The 11,110-nt window shown below is 40.4% G+C and overlaps 1 protein-coding gene across 4 annotated transcripts in view; it reads right to left on the bottom strand.

Annotated features, from left to right (window-relative positions):
• The window catches only part of SPATA13 (spermatogenesis associated 13), a 169,233-nt gene that overhangs the window by 45,698 nt on the left and 112,425 nt on the right, over positions 1-11,110 (bottom strand). The window contains exon 1 of one of the 4 annotated variants that reach the window (XM_017730767.1): positions 11,045-11,104. The exons of the other annotated variants lie outside the window; for them this stretch is intronic. The gene's annotated coding sequence lies outside the window, so the exon portion shown is untranslated. Of the gene's footprint in view, positions 1-11,044; positions 11,105-11,110 lie in introns of those variants that run through there. 4 annotated transcript variants of the gene reach the window in all.

Raw genomic sequence — 11,110 nt, 5'->3', positions numbered from 1 at the left:
CGCTGGAGGGAGCCTGCCTTCCTCCCCTCCGCCGTAGGAACAAACGGCCACGCAGGGATGGTCACGTTTAGGACCTTAAAAATTTCCTGGATGGTGCCCCGCCCCGCCTCGCCGTCTCTAGGTCCGTGTGCCCTGCTGGCGAGTGCAGTTTGCACGGCCCGTTGACCAAACTCACGGTTGGTTTCCAGGCTGCCTTTCTGCCCAAAACCTGAGCAACTTTTTGGCTTGCTGCTATTCTTCAGACTTAACAGCAGGAACAACATTTTATGCACAGTCTGAACAGAGTTCATATACTACAAGGAAAATTTTGTGAGACAGTGTTTTAAACCCCTGTGTCATGACTCCTGACAACGACCTGTACTAACTGGTAGTCCTTGCTCAAAAAGTTTGTTGTCCAAAACTATTTCTACACTTGGACTGGAACTGTTTTGTTGTAGCTCAAGTAAGATACAAAATTAATTTGGGATGAGACACACTGCATGGCAGAGCAGATGCCTTAAAGAACTAGTGAAGGCCATCAGCCCCACTGCCTCTCATCCAAGACTGGTGTGACTGCACATGCTGTGTAATTACTTCTCTGGAGAGCAGTACAGACACTCTCAAAGGCAAGGTGTAGTTAGGGGATGAGGCAAACAAATGGGCTTAAGGGATGCAGGTCAAATGAGGTAGCAAATAACTCTGGGAGTGACCACAGGACTCTCCAGCAGTCAGCAGCAGCAGGCACAGCCTACCACCAGCCCTGCTCTTGCTGGCCACAGCTTTCTGGTACTTCCCATGGAAGGAGTGAATTTGGAATAATTACTCAAATGGAGGGGCAAAGTGGTTGCTTTATAGTGCTGGGCATGGGAAGCAAAGGAGAAATAAATGCAGATTAAGACTGGAAATGCTGACATTGTATGGAGAGGGTCCATAAGAACCATGGCTGGTGATCTCTGTTAGCTTGGGGAAGTTCTTGTGTCAGTGCAGACAGTAAGTGTCTGCTTCAGACCCTGGGAAAGGGAAGTCTCTGAAGGACAACTCAGTGAAGTTGATTAAACGTGCAGGAGAATGACCTTAGTGGCAACACTGGGAGAAAAATTTCATTTATATGAGACAAGAAGTGTGTCAAGTTAACTTAAAAGCCACTTTCAACAGGTCTTATAAACTTGTCTCACAGCCTCCCTGGTATCTATGAGGGTTTGTACTGGTCACTTGAAAACTTCTAACGGCATTATTCAACCCTGGATTTCAATGGATTTGTGTTCCTGTGTTCCTTTCCATAGATATCCCAGGTATATGCATCACACTCCTTTTGAGTATACTTTTTAATCCACAAGCTCTGCCGACTTAGAGAAGAGAACCTCCAGTTCCTCAGGTGTCCTCTATCGACCAGCTGGACAAAAAGACAAAGCAGAGATAACTATTGAGCTGAATTGAGCCACTAATTTGGGTCTTTCCTTTCTCCAGCCAACAGTGTTTCTGAAACTTAAGAAATCCTGATAACTGAGATCTGAAACCGTCTTTTAAATGTATTTGAAGCTCATCAGCAGATTAAACAGGCTTGAAGAGCTAGAAATTATCCAAGAAGGTATTGACAGATTAACAAAGTGCTCACAAAAATTTAATTTCCTCAGAAAGCCACACTAAAACTCACTTTATATAATAAGGTAAGAATTTATATTGCAAGTTGTATTTTTTACATGTCACTACATTTAATGAAGAAAGTACCTAGAAAATTGCAATTACAGATATAACAGTATCTAGTCAATTAGACATTTGTCAAGTTTCTAAAAGTAAATAGTTTTAATCTTCCAGACTTGGTCATCATAGCTTTTCCGCTGGTAGTGTGGTAAAACCCTCTTCTAAATCCTGCAGCTTCATTGATTCAGTCAGCCCTTCCACATGTGCGTACTACTCAGAGAAGCTTGGATGCAGTACGCCCAAGAGTGTGTCTGAGAACAGGATTAACTTCCTGTACTGGAGACCAATAATTAACAAAATCTTTTCTTAATCTGAATTCTCTTTTTTTGGAGGCTGATAAATGTATATGGTATTCAGGTGCCATCACACCAAGGTCTAGTAAAATGATGCAAAGCAGAATTTATCAACAGAACCACCATGAGAAAAAAGGCAAATCCCTCTTCTGACTATAAACTTGAACACTATATCGTTTCTTACAAGCCACAGTGTTCTCTCAAAGTTACAAACCAAAGTTTCGGGAGATTAGTCCTTCCTATATTAAGGTTTTTCTACAATCCTAAAAAAGCAAAAATGAGAGTACTACTACCATTTGCCACTGAGAATGCTTGCTAATACAAACAAGTTCATAGCACTTGCATGGGTATTTCTGGAAGACTGAGCTATATACTCTGTTATTTACAGGCTAATGTTTTGCCTCCAGAAGAATAACAAAAGCTGCAGGGAACAGAGGGGCAGTGCCAGCAGTACATGTCATGGTTGACCAAGTACAGCAATTTATGAAGGAAGGAACATCCAGAATAAATTCCAGATTGGTATATGCGTGAGATTTCGAATAGTGATTTGACATCACACTTAGTGCAACAAAAATGAAATGCTTGTTTTAGAAGCTCTAAGTCTGTACTTTAAAAGAGGTTTAATGCACATGTGACCAGGAGTGAGAAGGATTATTCAAAGTGTAATACAGGTGGGAAAGGATTACAAAAAATGTGACATGGGAGAATTAATATAGAGTTTTAAAGATGAAGGAACAACCTTCCCCCAGCTTTCAGTTGGGAGTGATATATCTTAGATTTTTCAGAATAGCAAAGGGCACATTTATATAATGAAGTCACACACATAAATCTGAAGCATCTAAATAAGAATGATTCTATCTACTTAGTTTAGAAATCCTCTCTTCCACTCCCGCAACAGTTATTTCTTTCATGTTTCTTTCATAAATACTTTCTAAAAGTCTACTACTTCAAAGTAGTGATTTTTTTTTAAGAAGTACTCTTGAAAGAGAGTACAAACAAAAAAAAAGCTAGAAGGAATAATTTCAGGAAAACATAAAAGCATTTGTCCTACTTCCACAGGTACTGGGCAAGATGGCAAAGGAAGTGACTCTCTAAGACATACTCTAAATTAATGAATGACCCAATTTAATTTTTCAGACACAGGATTACTGAAAAAAGAGATCCCCTTGCTTTAAATGACAGTGTCTTTTCCAGACTGCAGTACATAGCTAAAGCTCCAGTTGTGCAATTTGCACCTTCCTTTTAGATCCCAGGCAAAGTCTCTTCTGCAAGCAATTAACCTCCAAGGAATCTTTACATACTGACAGGTCCTGCAGGGGGAATTAAGCTGAGTCATATATCTACTGAAGTTAAAGGCAACTCCCCCACCAGCTTCACTGGGAGTAGGATCAAGATGTCAATTTTTTCAGTTTAGAAATGAGTGAAGAGTAGTATGTTTGTGTATGCAAGCTCAAACTAACATAAGCTGCTAATAATTTTCACCTGGTTTTTTTTTATATAAACTATGTGAAATTAGTGTAGGATGTTTCCATTTTTGTATATGTGCAACCAAATTAATAAAAATAAATTGAAACGGATTTTCCAAAACCAAGACCTTGTCGTCTTGGCACTGAAAAAGTCCAAGATGACACAATGAATCACATTGCTAAGAAAAATGCTGAAAGGACAGCCTGAGTTAAATTGCTGTGTTAACTTCCTAATTTGTCTGGTGAAAGTCCCCACTGCCCACATGCAGGAGGCTGGTGTGCAGATTCCTAAAGGCCCTTCCGCTTGCATTTACTTTGCTGCTGATAAAAGCAATTACTGACCCAAGTGAGAAAGGTTTATCACAATTTGGTATAAATCACAATACACAACAAACTGTTTTCCCCTCTAATCTTCTTTGAAATGTGCTTTGCAGAGGCTGAGCTTGCTCAGCTCTCTTAAACACAGGGACCTAATTTAGGGAGAACACAATAGCCCAATGAAGTGACGCCATCAATGAAAAATGACCCTTGTGTACCAGGTTACCATTATCCCATCTCCGAGTTGCTCTTACTCACCCACCTACACCACTACAGCTGCATGCAACTTAATGATGGCTTCGGCCTTTCAGGCTGCTTGAATGCTATTTATAACCCCACGGGGTCTGACTGTGATGCTATTCTTCCTCCCCATCCTCAAGAGGCATTATTCAGACAGCATGACATGGAGAGATGGCTGGTACTACAGAAGAGCAGTTTCCAATAAACAGATCATTGTGTTTTAACATAAAGAAGACTTCCAGTTACCAATTAGGAAGGCTGAATTCCACCTTTATTTTGTGTCTCACAAAGTATAAGAAGTAGGAAGAGAAAGGACTGTGGAGATGAAAAGTTGACAGAAATAGGAAGGAAAAGCATTTAGTCAAGAATCGCTTTTTTTTTTTTTCTATACCATGTATTTTTCATTTTCTTCTTATCTTGAAAAATGTGATATTAGATTTTCTGTTAGGTGGCTGTATATTAAAGTGATATGGACTAGTTGGGAAGAAAGGGTGAGATTTCAGAATTGGAGTTGTCCCACTCTGCAGCCTTTTTCCTTCTCTTCCTGCTCTGTTCTAGGTGCTGTCCTTTTCTCTGTCACACCCCTCACTGCAGAGTCTGATGGCCCTACAGCCATTCTGTATTTATTTTTCTTGCTTGAAATAATAGCATGTAAAAGTGACTATTAGGAGCTCTTTATCAACCTTCTTCCCCACACACTTAATTACCCTGCCATTCCCTCTTCTCTATTCAAAACTGTTCTTCCAAAATTACCTGAGGATATGAAGGCACCTTGTTATGCAACAAGGATGCCAAAAAAAAAAAAAAAAAAAAAAAAAAAAAACAAACACATGGAAAAATAAATACATAGAGAAAGGTTCTTGAGGAGTTTGAGGGCTGAGGACCACCTGCAGTGGGTCATTGAATGACTCTGACCAGGGGCTGGAGTGACAGCGAGAAACATTTTTGTGTGTGAGCCATGGCAAGGGACTGAGTGTGGGTTTATTTGATTTTGGAGCAATGGTGCTTCTCCCTGGGCTCAGGGAGGAATCACAAAGCAGCACTCAGTGCTCACTTAAATCACTGAAGGGAGGAGGGGATACAGCAACTCTGCAGAGGCATAGTGTCCATCAGATACTAGAAGAGTGAAGCAGGTAGTGGACTTCATTAGGAATGATGCCACATCAGTAGAAATTATGTAAAGTTACATAAGATCATCCTGCTTCTGGTGCTTATTATAACAAAGTAACAGGTCAGCAGAATAATTGGCCAGCGTGACACAACAGAAATACCCACCTGGTTACAGTGTGGCTGCAGACCTTGGGAACTCTGTGCTGGCCAGAGCAAAAAACCTGGAACAATTACAGCTTTTGATATATTCATGAGGGCAGAACAGTGAATATTTCAGTGAGATTAAGAGAAACAGGTTGCACTTGGTGGGAAGGATTGGGGGATCCTGTTGTTAGGAGGCTCCTAGGTGGTACTGATTCATGGCCTTCGAGAACCACACAGTTGCTCAGGGTTTACTTCTCAATTAGTACCAATACTTTCTTTAGTCTCTCTCTACAATGACAAACTTGCTATCTTTGTTACAGTCTGAAGTAAATTAACATTTATGGGAATATTTCTTGTGCCAGATGATTGAATTACCATCTCCACCATGTTCCTCTTTCCATTTCAGAAAAAAAAATCATCTTGCTAATTCTACCTTTAGTCTGTCAATTTCTACTTTTTGTTTAAATTTACTCTATCAAGAATGCCTTGGAATGGAAAAGCTAGAAAAGAATAATTTGAGCAAAGCAGGTGACAAGTGCTAGAAGAACATTTATGTGCTAGGTCTTTTCAATAACATTTGTTCTCTGAATTTAGCCTGCCTGAAAACTTCAACGCAATTATAAACCTTCATCTAATAGTCATTACTCTGTTCTTCTGCTGTTGTAGTAACTACTTATTTTCTTAATTATTAATACTAAACTCAATAATATATTTTTAAAGCATGGATGATCACATTTAAGCAAACTCTATTTTTTTTGTCCAGAAAAGAAATTACCTAATTTTAAATATACGGAAAACACACAATGCCACTCACTTGAAAATTTATTTGTCTGGACAGGGAATCAGACACAAATTTATGAATTTTGGACTAGGTTATTTGTCCTGTTTAAAAAAAAAGTATGTATTAAATTAGAACTTTTATCTGCAGTATAGTAAAGGAAATCTCTTGCAGTCTTATGTTATTTATAAATATTACAATTGTTTCTAGGAATCAATACAAATAATACATACTGCATTACTGCATCTGTAAGATATGGCAGCTGCACAGGCTAGTCACATTTTGATGGGAAATCAGATTAGTTTTAAGATCAGAACACTGTAATCATGCAACTGTCTTCCTATTAGAACAGCATGGAAAAAACCCTAGCTTTAGTAGCCTGGGATGGAGTTAGTTATGTGTATCTATGGTAACAAAATGCATAATTGCCTGAAGTGGGGGAACTGGAACCAGTGCTCCAAGAGACTTTTATGGCCATTGGCTCAGACACTCATACTCCTATAACTAGCGGTAAAACAACTCTGTATTGTTCTACCACCAAAAGTAATGGTAAATTATCTGACCAAAAAGGAAATACCCATTTCAGGCAGGAGGGATGTCCTTATGACATCTTCCCTGTGGCTGGGGAAGACAGATTCTGGATTTTGTTTCTCTCTGACCTTGGCAGTTCAGCATACTTTTCTCAGCTTAAGTGCCATGTGTGTAAAATATGTGATGATAGGAGTAGTGCCTTATAACCTGTGGGTCTGCAAGGACCAATCCGTCAATGCTCCCCTGGCACTTTGATGCTTACAGTGATGACAGCTATAAAAAGTGTACGCATAGGGAAAATAATCTATTATCCACCCATGCAGAGGACAAACCCTAAATTCCATTTTTTGAAAGGAGTTCAGATTCAAGTGCCTGTTTCAAGACTCAATTGACTATTCTGATGATGGTCCATTAATCTTCTAAACTGGAGTTTGCAGATTTGGCTAATAATTTATGTTTGGTAATAGCACGGGGTAGCTCTGAACCTGAAAGATTACACACAGCCTTACTAAAAAAGTTAATTTACGTTGGTGAGCTGTCTTTGCCTGAACATTACAAACAGCAAAATGGACACTTTTGTTCCTGTCAGTGATGCTGTCCTTTTTAAAAAGACCTTAAACTTCAGGTTCAGAGAATCAGTTGGAGATGACCTTAAAAGCCATTCCCTCAACATGCTCGGGTACATAATTAAACTGCTAAGCCGGAGATATGAGCCATGTTTCCAGTTCCAGTACAAAAGGGAGGCAGTTTGCACAAATTCTGCCCTAGGGTCTGTCTTTTCTCTAAGCAATACTGAATACCTGAGCCAGATCTCTTACCACCTCTTGCTTTCCATTACATAATTCAGCAAACTTTGTTTCTATGCCAAGACAGGAATGGCTACCTTTCTGTCCTGTTACCACACACTGACCCAGAGATGCTGTTGCTCCCCATAGATCAGTTGATCCTGTTCCCATCATCTCCTTTGATCTACTTGGTCTCTAAGGATGAAGGTAGAATTGGTGGCTCCTGCCAATGGAAGAGCACGCTACCACCTAAGGGGAGATATGCTGGACATGCCTTCTGCTTTTTCCCGCCAGGCTGCGAGCTGAAGCAGCTCCCCTGGCTACACCTGAGCTGTTGCTGGGCAGGAGGTGGAAGTAAGCATCTAAGGGCAGGGGGGGAAGTGCAGGAAGGAGAGTGGAAATGCTTTCCACAAGCAACAGGACTCCTGAAATGGGTCCAGCCTTGGAATTTTTCTCAGGAGCTGCTCAAGAGTGCTGTGAATTGGAAAGGGCTGGGGGAACATGCGGTTGCCCTCAGCAATTCCCCGTGTGCTGTGTTTCTGCCACAGGGTGCCAGAATGTGTGGGTGGGAGGTGGGTGTGTGAGTGGTGGTGCTGGGTGGGTGCCTGTAGCAGATTCACACAAGAGACACAAATAATCACCAAATTCTGTGGCAACACCACAAACAGGAAATATTTTTCAGTGTGTTCTCTGGAAAAGCAGGGAAATACTTTCTCCAGAAAACAGTTAATTTAATTTTTATGATGCATTGTTGTGTCAAAGATTACAATCAATCATTAAGATAAACAGAGATTTTAATCTGCCTTGCATTCAATCTCTGATTCAGTTTCAATTCCAGCCTCACCACAAAATAGTACAAATATAATCACAATGCACAGCAATCGGGATTGCTGTGTACCTCAAAACAACCATTTGTAAAATAACTCAGTAAAGATGCTGCCTAACTCTTTCTCGATGCAGCAAAAATCTTGTCAGGCCAATCTATACTCGAGTAATTTATTCAGTCTCATTGGTAGGGTGAACACTGCATAGAGGCTAACGTTTAGTATTGTGCTGGAATCAGTTGGTTTAAAGCCTGTTTTCACCAGTCTCTGCATCAGCAGGGAACAGGGCCTCCCTGTCTGTGCCTGCAGCCAAACCATATGCAACATATGTTCAGCTGAGGCACTGCTGACACCCCCTGTCAGCATCTGGTAATTTTCCTAGCAGGGACAAGACTTACATGAAAGTTTTAACTCTGAAAGTCCTGAAGAGCCACAGACAGTACCATTCCGGAATAATTTTTTTTTTTAACAGAAGAGCCAGAGGTGCACCTTTGTAACCAGCCAATTTCAGCAGGCTGCAGTACCATCTTTATACTTCACTGTATCAGGCCAAGAGAAGATGCTTCATTTATGAGAAATCCTGCTATTGTTCTGCTCATAAACAGCTCCTGTTCAGTGTTCAGCCCTCAGAGTCACAGATATTGCTGCCTGAGAAGCACTGAAATAACAGCCATCCTGTTCCATGCACAATATTATATATCTTGATTTTCCAACGCTTAATCAAAATACGTCATACAAATAAACACTTGAAAATTATTCGAAGTTGACTATTATATCTTTCACTGTTCTGAAGGCTAAGAAACCCTTCCTAAGGTTTACAGTAAGACACCATGACTTCTACTAAATCATTCAGCATCCCAGTGAAGCATATTCTCTTTTCTCACTAGTCTTCCTTTCTCATTGCCTAGAGCACCAAAGCTACACCAGTTACTAGTAGAAACCAACATGCAATTTTTAGCCAAATCTCATTTTACTGGAACCTCTAAGCTTTTGAGAGCTTATTAGTTCAGAATTAACCTGGTATTAAATGAGAGAGAGTGAAATCCAGGCTTTATGGCAAGTATTAAACAGCTTTGCTAACACATAGTAATGAAAAGCAATTAGCATACGACCAAGTCCAGGCTCATTTCACTTAAACCAGGAGCTGTTTTCCCAGGGAGGATATTGAGTACTTGTGACTACTTTCTGCTGCAGTATTCTTACATGGAATCATGTGGTGCTTTCATCCTATGCTGAGAGTTTTGGAAAATACTTCACTGGCATCAGCAACCCACTTTTGATCCCATAAACTTCTACCTATTTCCTGGCTTTCCCTTAATGGGTAAACAACTCTTAACTTTTAAGTTGTTAGCTTAGCTAATTATGCTCAAAGGTACAGAGAAACCTCTCTAATTTACCAGACTCCTAAAAGCTTGGTTTTGTTTGGGTTTTTTTCTTACTCCCCAGAAAAGCCCAGCAGCCAACTTGATGGCCATTACTCCAAGAAAACTGGCAGTCAGCAAGTTGCTTAATCCTCAGTTTACTTGCATACTGATTTCATACCACAAGTTCAGTTAGAGTGGATTGCTAGAGCTGTGATCTTGCAGACGTTTTAAGTAGGTGATTCTCTGCTGTTGCATGCTTAAAATCACACTGATCTCAAGAGATAATCTACAATAAATGTGTGAGCACCTGAGAGTTAAACTGGGGGAGTAAGGGCAAAGGCCAACAGGGTGATTGTTTATTTTCAAAAGATACGTTTATTAACACACAGGTGTATTTGAATTAAAGCGAGATTGCTCCAACAGTTCCTAGAGCAAAACTGTGCCTTGGGCTTTGGCCAACCTTAAGTATGTCTGAAAGCAAAATTCAGGTTTAGTTTGTAGTTCTGAATTACCACCGTTTGCAGGTGATACCAGAACCAAAATCAAAGAGTGTCTCCTTCCCTGGCTAGCAGGAAAGGCAGGAGCTGCCATTTTGGAAGTAATTTTCCTTGTTTGTAGATGGAATTAAACCACATTACTTAAAGTTTTCAGGTCCTGTCTTTTTCCTTGCAAACAATGGAAGATTATGGTTTTCATCTGCATACGAAACAGTGAGAACAGCTTTTTAGAAACAGTATGTTACAACACTTTATCAATGCCAATTACATTACAACACAGACCAATAGTACCATCTTCTCCTGAAAAAAGTTTCATTAATAAAAAAAGTAACACTGTAGCTTGCACAGGCTACAGCATGGTATGGTCACATAAGATACATTTGGTCAGTCTATTCTCCTGGCTTCCCAAAATGCAAGCAACAGATCAGCTTAGTACCCTCTGGCAAAGTCTGCCTTTCAAAATTTCTGAGTGACAGTGGAGGACAGCGCTCCAGCCCAGGGTCGTCAGTGATGACACATTGGTGCACACAGCCACCAGTGGCTCAGCTCTATGGCTGGGTGGGCTTCTGCCCAAGGTGGGTACAGGAAGCTGGGGTAATGCCAGGGAATTTGCCCCCCAGTGCCACTGCCAGTGGGATCCCCTCGAAGTCATGGAGCACAAGCAGACAGTTGCAGTGTGTGAGCTCAGCAGTGAATAATGCCCAAATGGCTTTGCTAGATGAACTGCACAGATGATCTGCAACTCTGCAAGCCATACACACAGAGGAACAAACCACACTGCAGCCAACACATAAAACTTTTGATATTTTGATCTTAGTCTCAGTCATGGTTTTGCACTTAACTGGAAAAACTAATAAAACCATAATTATAAAATTTAATTAATTACCACCATATATACCTAAATGATTATGTCTTCCAGCAGCCACTAACTATAAGGTCTGCTCTTCTGGATAATATTTAATCTAAATGTATGAAAATCCATTGCACAAACTATTATCCTGTTACAGTACAAACCTTGTTCCAGAAAACTTGTTCGGTTTTTGAAAGAGCCTGTTGTTGCCTGGATTCTGAGCTCAGTTC

Source organism: Corvus brachyrhynchos, unplaced genomic scaffold (assembly GCF_000691975.1).
Source record: "Corvus brachyrhynchos isolate BGI_N302 unplaced genomic scaffold, ASM69197v1 scaffold363, whole genome shotgun sequence".
NCBI lineage: Eukaryota > Metazoa > Chordata > Aves > Passeriformes > Corvidae > Corvus > Corvus brachyrhynchos.
Note: the sequence above shows the minus strand (reverse complement) of the source record. Positions and strands in the feature narration are given on the sequence as shown.